Genomic DNA, 12,067 nt, shown 5'->3' with positions numbered 1-12,067 from the left:
CATGTGCTAAGAAAATAAATAAAATGATAAAAAGATCAGAGAGAAATTAAGCTTGAAAAAAGAAATATATGTTGTTATTTGGGGAAAATATTAACAAAAATAGATAATTTTAAATAATAATTATGGGGCCAATCATGTAGACTAGTGGTTAAAGAAACCAGATCTTACATGGCCTACTGTGGTCAGAATCCTGGCCAGGAGGCTTGAAAAACACAGCCGGTGCATATATATGCATGCACATCCAGACAGGATGGAGAAATGGAGGAGAAGGAATGGCAATATGATCACACCACATGGAGGAGTACTTTCTACCTTTCTCATCCTGTGTTTCTCTGTCTCTATTTGGCAAACACATGTTTACTCTGTCAGTTAAAAAAATAATTATTATCAGTACCAGCAGATGGCAAAATGGTTGTGTTGCTCAACTCTGACATAGTCAGTCATGATTCAAGTCTTGGATCTGACAGCTTAAACTCATGCCGGGCATGTATGATTGCATGCCTAAAATTGTAAGAGAAGAATGGAGGAGAAGGGATTGCATTATGGTCACCCTCCTCCCCCTTGGAGTTATTTTTCACTTTTTATCTCTCTGGAGAGTGCACATACCCTATAGCAAAAATCTCTCTAAATAAATAAGTGAGCAAAAAAAAAATAATTATTGCTATTATTTAAGAAAAATAGAAGTTCTGATCTATGTTTTGAAAGAGTCCACTGTGGAACTGGAAAGGTGACTTGAAAGTGTCAATTAGAAGATATTTCCTAATAAAATTACTAGAGTTTAAAGAAGAAAAGAATATCATCTGTGGTGAAGAAAAAGACCAAGTCACTTGCAAAGAAAAGAATATGAAATTGATATCCTTTCCAGCAATAATGTGAAGCATTAAGGCTAATAACATTTTATAAAGCTAATAAAAATTTCTAAGTTATTAAACTAACCAAAGTTATCCAAAAGAAAGCTGATTTGACTTGTGCATAAGAGTCTTACTGTAGGCATAAGAGTCTTACTGTAGCTATTGTACATGTAGCAGACATACATAGGATCTTCTCAATGATGCTAATTTTACATTAGTTCATACTGGAAACCATAAACTTTCAAATATATTTTTAAAGTTTGACAGAATAACAAAAATTAAAGGATATATCTATGCTCAACATGCAATATCATAACTGAATAATCAGAAATTCATGAAAATATGCCGACAGCCAATAGTACTCACCCTTGCAGCCAACCCACTTACCACACAGTGTTATACTTTAAAAATAGCTAATGGTGTCCCAGACAAACTAATGACTACCTAAAGTGACTGTGTCTTCATCACTAGAACCTGTGACTATATGATTTTACTTAGGAAAAGGGACTTTGCAAATGTGAATAAAGATCTTGTGAAATTTTTTCTGTATTATCTGATAGATCCCCTTGTAATCAGCCAATGGGTCCTTACATGGGAAAGAGAGAACATAACAGTCAGAAATGAGAAGATGATCAGGTAGTCGCTTGGAAGGTGCTGGGAGAAAGCCATGAACCAAGGAATAGAGACAGTAAAGTAGAAAAGGAAAAAAATCCAGAAAACAGATGCTCCCCTAGAGCAACCACAAGATGGGCCTGCTGACACTTTGATTTTAGCCAAGGGAAAACTTTTATAATCAGGAATTTGCTGTCTTACCAGTTACTCAAAAGCAAGAAACAGTGTACTTGAGAGAATGCTTGAAAGGGAGCTGCAGGTTCAATTGCATTGCTAGTTGAAAGATGAGAGATTGATATACAAACAGAAAATGGCCAGACTGTATAAAAGCAGAACTCTTGTTCTAGACCTGCAACAACCTCCCCAGGAAGCCAACCTATCTCTACAGTAACAGATCCGAGAAATCAAACTATTATCTATAATAATTGGTCCAGAAAGCCAATAACCCACATAGCAATAGGCCTCAAAGTATCAGGACATGTTTTATTGTTGTTGTTACTGTTGCTGTAGAGACAGATGTGCTTGCTGGAGAAAGCAAGAAAGAGAATGAGAAAGAGAAATCACCCCTGGGAGGGGGTAAGGCCACACTGCAATCCCTTCTTCATTCTCCTCTTGAAATTTTGGGCATGCATATACACATGCCCTACATGTTTTTCAAGCCACTGCATCTGGGACTTGGACAGTACATTCAGCCATGTGGGATCCAGCTGCTTTAATCACCATGCCACGGACTGGCCCCATCTAGGACTGACAGATTCCCTAATTTTTGTCCCTGCTTCCAACTTAGAACCAACTTTACCATATTGCTGCCTGTTAAGTTCTTATCTATCTGTATATCATCTGTCTTTCTATCTATCTATCTAGCTAGCTAGCTCTCTAGCTCTCTCTCTCTCTCTCTATATATATATATATATATATATGTGTGTGTGTGTGTGTGTTTGTGTGTGTGTATGTCATTCTTGGATCAAAGAAGTTTCTGGTACCAAGAAGATTGCCTGGTCCAGCCTTGGCAGGGGTGGGTTGACTTGTTGGAGGCAGCACAGGAAAGGAAGACTAAGGTCTCAGTGCCTTTTTTTATGTATGTCCTGAGTCAGACACTCCTCTGAGATCTCTTTCTGAGGAGTGACAACTGCTAGGAGTTATTGTGCCTTTTTATTGAAAATATGATACATGCAAGTAAATGGGTGAGGGGCTACGTGTTCTAATTATTAATTCATAAAGTTTTAACAATAGAGATCATAGAGTCCATTCAGGGTTTGATTAAGGGCAGGTCTATTAATCATCGATACAATTCAACAATTGTTTGGTTGATGTAAGCAGGTGTTTGGGAACTTCTGGGAGTGTGATTTCAGAGAACAGTTCCAGCAAGCAGAGTTAATGATCAACCAGTGTTCAGCAGCAGCCGTCTTGTGATTACTAAAAGAAAATCTCAAGTATATAGGTATTAGTTCTTATGGATCTCAATAAAGAATAATACTTATATAATTCTATAAAGATCTAAAATTTAATTAAATGAATCCTAATATATTTACTTATCCTGAAGGGGTGAAGTTATTGTTCACTTGGTGAGGGTGGGGACGGTTTTTTCAACTGGTGGTAAAGTGACTAACAAGTTAATGAAAAATTTTAAATTGGGTTTATGGTGTTACGGATTCACTTGTGTAGCCTATGGCACCACTGTTATGTATTTTGTTAGAACGTTAGTTACCATGGGATGAGAGTGTCCTGGGCCAGTTTCAGCCTAGTCCTATTGTATGTAAAAAGGTTATTTATATTAAATGTGTCTTGAAGGGCCTTCCAAAGGTCAAGAAGAACTTCATCACACCCTCTATTGTGCCCAATGAAGCACTGTAATTAACAGTAAGTGGTCAGGGTAAAGGGGAGCGGTCGGGGAATTTGGGGGAAATCTTACTACAAAGATGTATGAGAATACTATATAATTCTTTTATAGTAGTATATCAAGGAGTCAGAGGGGGCTCACTTCCCAGCAAGGCTACCACAGTTTTCCACAGCATATTGACCCAAGCTTTTGTGTGCCCATCGTTTTTGCTCAGGGGGGGGGGGGGGGGGGGCGTACAGCAGCGGCCTTGCCAACGTGCTGAACTGACCAAAGCTATGCTCAAAGGTCGGGGGGCTCAGACAGATCCTGGAGCCCTGTCAGGTTGAACTCCTCCCGAAGATTATTATTTACTTTTAGGAAATAACTTTACTGGTTCCATATATCCCAGTGTCCCCTTTTTAGCATGATAAGAGCCCAGTGAGATGTTGCCCTACACAGAACAGGAAGCCTTAGCAGTGCTCCCTGTCACTAGTCTGTAGCCTGATCATCTGAGGTGCAGTCATGTTAGAACGTTTAGGACATTGAACAACACAAACTAAGAATCGTGGGCTTTCTTTTTCTTTGGGTGAGGAACCTCTAAAATATGAACTTTGGTTGTATTATAGGAGAGGGATAGCTATTCCCTTCCCCTCTTGAGAGGGAGAGAAAACTCTTATCATCCTATTATAAACAAATTCCACTTGGTAGAGTCCTGGATTCTTGCATTTTGGAATGTAAGTCAATGTCTCAGGGAGAAGGTAAGACTAGCTAGTATCTTCAGCCTTACAACCCAGAGATGCATCCCGGGTCTTCAGTCTCACCTGCACTGGTCATTAAAGTGCTGGACTCCCACATGTCAACTGTGGTTTAAGTACTGGACTTGGCAGCTTACCTTCTCTCCTTCTCTTTCTCCTCTCTCTCTCTTTCTGGTCAAATTAATTGATAATAATAAGTAAAAATAAATACGTATATATTTATTTAAAAAAAATAAATGCATAGCTTTGAAGAGGAAAATCTCACTGGAACTTTTTTTGCCTTGTAATCATTCATAATTTAACTTTCAAGGACTGTTCCTTTATAAATGTTTTATTTATAGTCTTATATTTCCTTCTGTAGGAAGGTCCCATACAAGAAGCGCCTAATAAGCTCCTTGCCTCTAAGTTTTACTGGCTACAACAAATGCAGAGCTCCGACGCGTACCTGGAATGAGGAGGTAGATGGAGCTCTGAGTGTTATTTTGCCTCAACCACTAGACAGTTGGCTGGCCCCAAGGCTTACGCTCCTCACGTTGTATGTTTAACTTACTTTCATACAACTGAGAACATACAGGATGTTATTCAAAGTGCACTTTCCAGAAATATCGGTAAAGATCCTCCACCAATCAAGTAGAAAGGACTCCATTACAACAGACCATACATTTAAAGTACAAGAAGGTTTATTTTAAAAATAATAATGCAGCATTAGAAGACCTGTGCCAAATATTTGATTAGTGCCTGCCATTTGGAGAATTTTCATCATGTTTTTAAAATGCAAAATATTTTTATCATTCTGGTAACTATTGCAATGAAACAATCAAGATCTTTCATAAACATCTAAAATTTTAAAACAAATAATAACAAGGAAATAAAAATGACTGTACTCCGCCATCTGTTTACGTTGCTGTTTAATGTGCCAAATCATAATTTGCAGACAGAAATTGTTTTTCAAGCTACATAATTAAACTTTAAAACAAACACACTTCATTTATAAAGAATTAATGCTGACTTAGATATTATTGGCAGTAAAAATTTGGGTACAGGGAGAGGGGATGGGACAGTGCAGAAAAGACGATGTCTCAATAAGACATCCGAAAAAGTGTTATCTCATTTTCCAAACTAAATACATCATTTTATTTATAGTCTCCATGCTGGTTTTCAAATAGTCTTAGTACTCTTTATAAGCATTCCATATTTCTTTTGGGAAATTAGGTTATGCAGTATAAAAGATGAATTCAACTTTTCTAGATTTGCAAAAGATATAGAAATGCATTTGTAGCAAATCCATGTAAAATGTATTGGGTCAGAGAATACCAGAAGAAGGTACAAAACCATTTTTTTCTTCCCCAATCAGTTTTTTTGGTTGTTTGTTTTTCTACGATTTACTGGATGGTGCATTCATGCACCAGAAAGAGACAGAGAGTCAGACAAAAAACGGTGAGGAAGAATCCCCCCTTCTTCATTCCTCTCTTCATGATTTTGGGAATCCATGCACCCAGTGTGATTTTCAGGACACTGGGTTCAGGACTTGAACCACAAGCTTCACCATGTGGGATCCAGCCACATTAACCACCATGCCACTACTGCCCCACCCCCAATTCAGTTTTTAAAATCTTATTTATTTAGGGGCCAGCAGGTAGCATGGTGATTAAGGGTTCTGAAATTCTACATAGCTGACCATAGTTTGAGTCCCAAATCTGGTGGCTTGCTTTCTCTTGCCCTCTCACTCTCCCTCTTTCTCTGTCCCTCTCTGGTCAAATTAAAATAAGTAAATAAATAAATAAAGTTAAATAAAATAATTATTTTTAAAAATCTTATTTGCTTATTTACTTACTTATAAGAGACAGAGAATGTATGAGAGATATTTTAGACACAGTCTCACCATGTTGGGATCCTCACAGCCCAGACTCCCAGCTAGCTAGGGCCACAGATGTGCCCCACCATACTCGGCCTATTAGGTTGGACCAGTATCCAAATTTAGTCCTCCCATGAACACTCAGTTTCCAAACGGCAGTCTTAGCAGTGTACGCCCCCACAGCTAAGCCCCAATTTAGTTTTAACTGTGAATGTGTTTTGTCTTTAAAATTTTTATTTCCTGAAGTTCCTGTTTAGGTTGCACTTATTTATTTACTTTTCTCATTTTGGATAGCCTAATTATGGATTATCCTCACAGTAAATGTATGATGTTCAGGGCGGCAGAACTCTTTAAGCATAGAGGTCAATGACTATGTTGAAGTCAGCTAGAACAGTCTGGCTCACAATAATACAGCCCGATTTCATGGAACATTTATTATTACAACAACTAAACATGGCATTGTTTCAGCTTGACCAAAGTGATAGAATGCTGCCTGTAAATATGAATAACTTCATGATCTTCATCTTGCAAATATGCCTCCCCTGCTACATTTGAATTTACCAACATATTTTTAGAACTAGGACCGCCCCCCCCCAGCAGAAAGCATATATTTAATGTAATTGTGAGGGAATTATTATAAAACATTTTCATATCCCTAAGAGAGATCTCAAGACATCACGTATTATTCTGAGTTTTTACAAAGTGATTGCTCTGCCTGTGTGTAAATGTCGGAATTTAAGGATCCTTTCTCATGAATGCATTTGTGTTGATGAGTTTATGACAAAGACTTTATTCACACTTATTTTCCTTTATCACTCTCTATTGGAGAAAACAAAAGACAGGGTACTCATGTCCACAAATTTATGGGAATTCAGCACACAGCCAGAGAGAGCATACGCTGCTACTCTAGTCATAAATAATGAAACTGAAGCCTCTGTGGATTGTTTTCAAATACAATTTGTATGTGCTCATCTGATAAAGGGAATTGTATCAATTTCTTCAGTGAGTTTTTATTTCTCCCATTTGTATTTACTGAATAATTGTAGGTATAGATATGCACATAAACACTCACATACACGCACATTACCTGAGACAGAAATAGCTATAAATCACATGTATAGATACAGATATGCATATGCAGGGGATAAAGGTATTTGTCTCGTTTCATAGTCTAAAGCCAATAGTACCGATATTATGTGTATGTATATATACATATATGTATATATGTATATGTATATATATGTACACTTTTTTTTATTAGTTTGATATAGCACTCATGCAATTTGCCAGAGAGAGACAGAGAGAGATGGAAAGAAAGAAAGCCCTCCCTGGGATGCATGGCCACATGACAGCCCCTTTTCCTCCATTCTCCTGTTGGGATTGAGGGCAGGCACGCATAGACATTGATGTGCTTTTCAAGCCGCCGGCTCTGGAAATGAAATCACACAGTTAGCCATGTGAGATCAAGCTGTTTTAATCACCATGACACTGGCTGGCCCCGTGTATATTTACTAATATCCTATACATAATTTACTCTTATTTAAAAAGTATATAGTACTAAAGGCTGAAAATATTGCCTGTGGATGACTATTACTATTATTTTAGGTTCTTGTCATAAGGCATGTACACTCACCAGAGACAGAGAGAGGTAAGGTGAGAAATCACCCCTCAGGGTGGATGGATACACCACAATCCCTTCTACTCTATTCTCTTCATGGGATTTGGGGCATGCACACATGTACCCAGCATGGTTTTCCAGCCACTGTGTCCAGGACTCGAACCTTAGTTGGCCATGTGGGAGACCAGTGCCTTAATACCAAATCACTTGCTGGTCCCTGTGAATTAATATTTTTAAAGTGAATTGAGATCTTTTTGAGATTTTTAATCAAAATATATTTCATGAATGTTTAAGATAATTGTGCACTTCTGTTTATAGATTCACACATGTGCATTTTGTAATTTACATATAATATAGTTGCTATTTTACTTTCTTTTTCATTTTTATCTATTCGGGTTCTTAGTCTGTTCTTAAGTAAATTTTCTCTTAGTTTCATGTAATTGTGAAAATTAATACATTTCCTGAAGTTTCTGATTTCTGAAGTATTTGCTTTATAATTATTGGCTATATTATTAGCAGCAGACTAATCACAAACTATTGACAATTCTAAATGGATTGTAATTTCACTGAAAACTATTTTTCTTATCATTTATAAAATGATATTCTGTGGTATTTTTATAGTTGACCATAGCTTTGGAAGTGTTGAGAATCTCCTTAAAATTATAATTTTTTTTTTTTACTTCGAGAAAACTAATTTAAGCACCAAAGGGTGGAATAGTGGTTAAACTGCTAGACTCCCACAAGGCCGACTGCAATTTGGGTCCCAGACCTGGTGGCTTGAAAATTACGCAGGTGTATGCATGCCCAAAATCCAGAGAGGAGAATGGAGAAAGGATTGCAGCATGGCCATCCCACCTCCGGGGTGATTTCTCAGCTTCCCGCTCTCTGTCTCTATTTGGCTAGTACATGAGCCCTATGGCAAAAACCTAAAAATAATAACAACTGCAAAACAAACAAACAAAAAACAATTCGTTTTGGTATGTAATGCTAGTGATTAGAAATAAGATAACCATTGTTAAGAATAAACTAATGTTTATTATTAGTTACCGGTAGTTACTTTCTGCTGCATCCTGAAAACTGTTCAGGGTTTTTTTGTTGTTGTTGTTGTCGTCGTTATTAGCAAAGATCTGAAGGTTTACTGAATTATTTCTAATGTAGTTCATTTTTATTTGAATTTATTGTGCTAGATACCCAATTTGACCATAAAATAGAAAGATCAACTTTCTAATTAAGCCAAAAACACATACCAGCATAATCTTATCCTCAGAGATATTTTTTTCCAATACTGATAAAATTAGGCTATTTTAGAAGTACTTATTTCTAGATGTAACAACTAGCAAATTGAGTTCCCATATGTGTAGCAAAGTAGGCTTTCCATGTAGGCAATGCTTGCTCAATTTTTCTTACTCCCTATACTTGTAAGCAGCAGAAATCAAGATGATAAGTTTATTAACTAACAAATCATATAAGAAAAAGTAAGTTTAAGACACATACACTTATTTTTGTCTTGGTTTCAAACTTTCGTTTCCTCTTTCTATGAATATCTCTGCTGATGGCTATGTTACCTGGACAAAGCCTGTACAAACGGTCTTATCTGCATTTACTCTCTTTGCTTCACTGTTTCTCACAGCAGCCTGTGTTTTTTCCAGAGAAATAATCCAATTGTGTTACTCTCTTGCTTAGAACCATCAGAAAGACTGTTGCTGGCTTAGAGATGAAGAGGGTTCACTTGGCAAATAATGTGACAACTTCAAGGAGGTTAGAGTGGCTTGTACCTGAAAACCAGCAAGGATACACAAACTTCATCTTATGGCTTCAAGAAACTAAACTCGACAAAAGAAGAAAGAAAAAAAGAATGAGTTGGAAGGAAAGTTTTTCCAGAACATTTGACAAGAACGTGGGTTGACAAAGTTCTTTACTCTATCTTTGTGATATCTGAGGAAAGGGAAGAGTCACCCTGGGCTTCTGACTTCAAGAATCGTGAACCAGTAAATGCATGCTAAATTACCTATTTTGTGGTACATTGTTCCATAGCAATAGAAAACTAATGTACATACTCTGATAAAGGAGTTAGCAAGAAAACACACCACACACACACACACAATTGCTAGATTTTTTTTTTTTGAGAGTTTTGTTTTCTATAGGGCACGTATGCTCGCCAGAAAGACAGAGAGAGACAGAGACAGAAAGCGAGAAATCACCCCTCAGGGGGGATGGCCACAATCCCTTCTCCTCCATTCTCCTCTCGGGATCTTGGGCACGTGTGCACACATGCCCAGTGTGAGTTTAAGCCACCAGGTCCAGGACTCAAACCGCGGTTGACTATATGGGAGTTCAGCAACATAGCCATTACACTAACTGCTGGTCCCAACAATATCTAGATTGAGCACAACTGATGGCACAGTCAGTGGCAAACGGAGCTTCAGGGCTAAAGACCACATGAGTGGCTGCAAGTTTAGAGTTTCTGTGAACATACAGGCACGTTCATGCATGCCCGGGATCCTAAAGAGCTGGAGGCTGTGGAGGACAGGTTCTGGGTGTGACAGGATTCTGTCAAGGATCTTTCTCTATATCTGTCTCTCATGTGTATTCATATATTTCAGTCACGAATTTAAAAACAAAACACTTAAAGAGAAAATTCCTGGGTCAATGATGGTGGACATTTAAAGCATTTTGAATATATATCTATATCTATATCTATATCTATATCTATATCTATATCTATTGTGTATATATATACATATATATATATATATATATATATACGCACACACTTGTGTGTGTGTGTGTGTATATATATTACATATATATGTGTGAAATTATTTTCCTAGAAGGCTTATACATTTGCTAGAGAGAGAAAGAGAGAAGGAGATAGAGAAAGTACCACCCACTAGGGCGAAAGACAAAACTACAATCTTTTTCCCTTAATTTCCTCACTCTGTCAGGATTTTAAGCAAGCACACATCCAAGCCTGGAGTATTTATCATGCTGCCAGGGCTGAGATTTGAACCAAACTCAACTATATGGAAGCCGATTCCATTAACTACTAGGCCATAGAACTCCCTTTAAGGCATATTTTATTCTACAAAGTAACATACTGTAGATCAGAGAAATTTTTTTATTAACCAGATTATCCAAAAAAATTTTTAAAATTAGTTCCCAGAACTGGGTTTCTATGTGGTTGTATAAGGAGGAAAATATTTTAAATTTAATTAAATTTCAGATGAACTATAACTTTTCTTCAGTTATAAATGTAGGCAATAAGCCATAGGAATATTAGTAGTATCTACGACTTTATCTATGACTCCATTGCCAATAGAATTTTCAAATATATTCTTCTAGTCTATAGGTTGTCTTTTTACTCTTGATGTGCATAAGTTTTAGTTTGATGCAATAAATTATTTTTGCTTTCATTGTCAATAATTTTGGGGTCATATTCAAAAAATATTTGCCAACACAAATGTTTAGAATCTTTTCCATATGTTTTCACCTTTAATTATTCAACTGATTTTTTTTTTTTTTTTTTTTTTTTTTTTTTTTTTTTTTTTTTTTTTTTTTTGCCAGAGGGCGGGTGTGCTTGCTGGAGAGAAACAGAGAAGGAGAAAGAAAGGAAAGCAAGAAAGAATCCTCCTTTGGACATGGTCACGCCCAGATCCCCTTTTCATTTTTCCCTCCTTTTTGTATTTTGAGCATGCACATACATGTGCTCAGTGTTTTTTTTTAAGTCACAAGGTCTAGGACCTATACTATACAGTCAGCCATGTGGGATCCAGCCACTTTAACTACAAGGTCATGGGCTGGTTCTTTCCATCTTTATTGAGTTGACTTTTGTATACAGGTGAGATAAGAGTTCAGTTTCATTCCTCTTCCTCTGCATATTCAGTTTTACCAACACCATTTGTTGAACAGACTGGTTTTACCTTATTGTAAACTCTTGGCACCTTTGGCAAAGATCAATTGATCATCAAAGGCTATAAATGTATAGATCTCTTTCTGGGTCTTCTATTTTATCATTGCTCTGTATTTATATTTTGGTTCTAGTATCATACTATATTTTACTTTATATGATTATTATTGCTTTTGTGTAGTTTTTGAATTCACATTGTGTAATAATTCCAGCTTTCTTTTAGCTTAAGCATGTTTTGGCTCTTTGGGGGAATCCTTTGAGTTTCCATATTAATAACCATTAAAATTGGGCAATAGAACAGAAAAACATTTTTAAAAAGGTGACCTGTAAATGAACCAAAATTATATCTTTTAAATGCTCAATATCACTAATCCTACCCCAAAATTATAAAACAGATCTATCATATGGTCTGCCAATTCTACTTCTGGGTATTTATGCAAATGTTGTGAGATCAGTATTTTGAAGAGGTACCTGCATGCCCATATTTAAGGCATCATCAGAGTAGCTAAGATATGAAATGAACTTAAGTGTCTATCAATGAGTAAAGAATATGTGTTACTATAGTTCCCCCTTACCCACATTTTACTTTTTATGGTCTCAGTTACCCTCCATCAATTATGACCCCAAAATAGGTGCATGCTGTAGAATAT

Source organism: Tupaia chinensis, unplaced genomic scaffold (genome assembly GCF_000334495.1).
Source record: "Tupaia chinensis unplaced genomic scaffold, TupChi_1.0 Scaffold148940_1, whole genome shotgun sequence".
NCBI classification, from domain to species: Eukaryota; Metazoa; Chordata; class Mammalia; order Scandentia; family Tupaiidae; genus Tupaia; species Tupaia belangeri.
Note: the sequence above shows the minus strand (reverse complement) of the source record.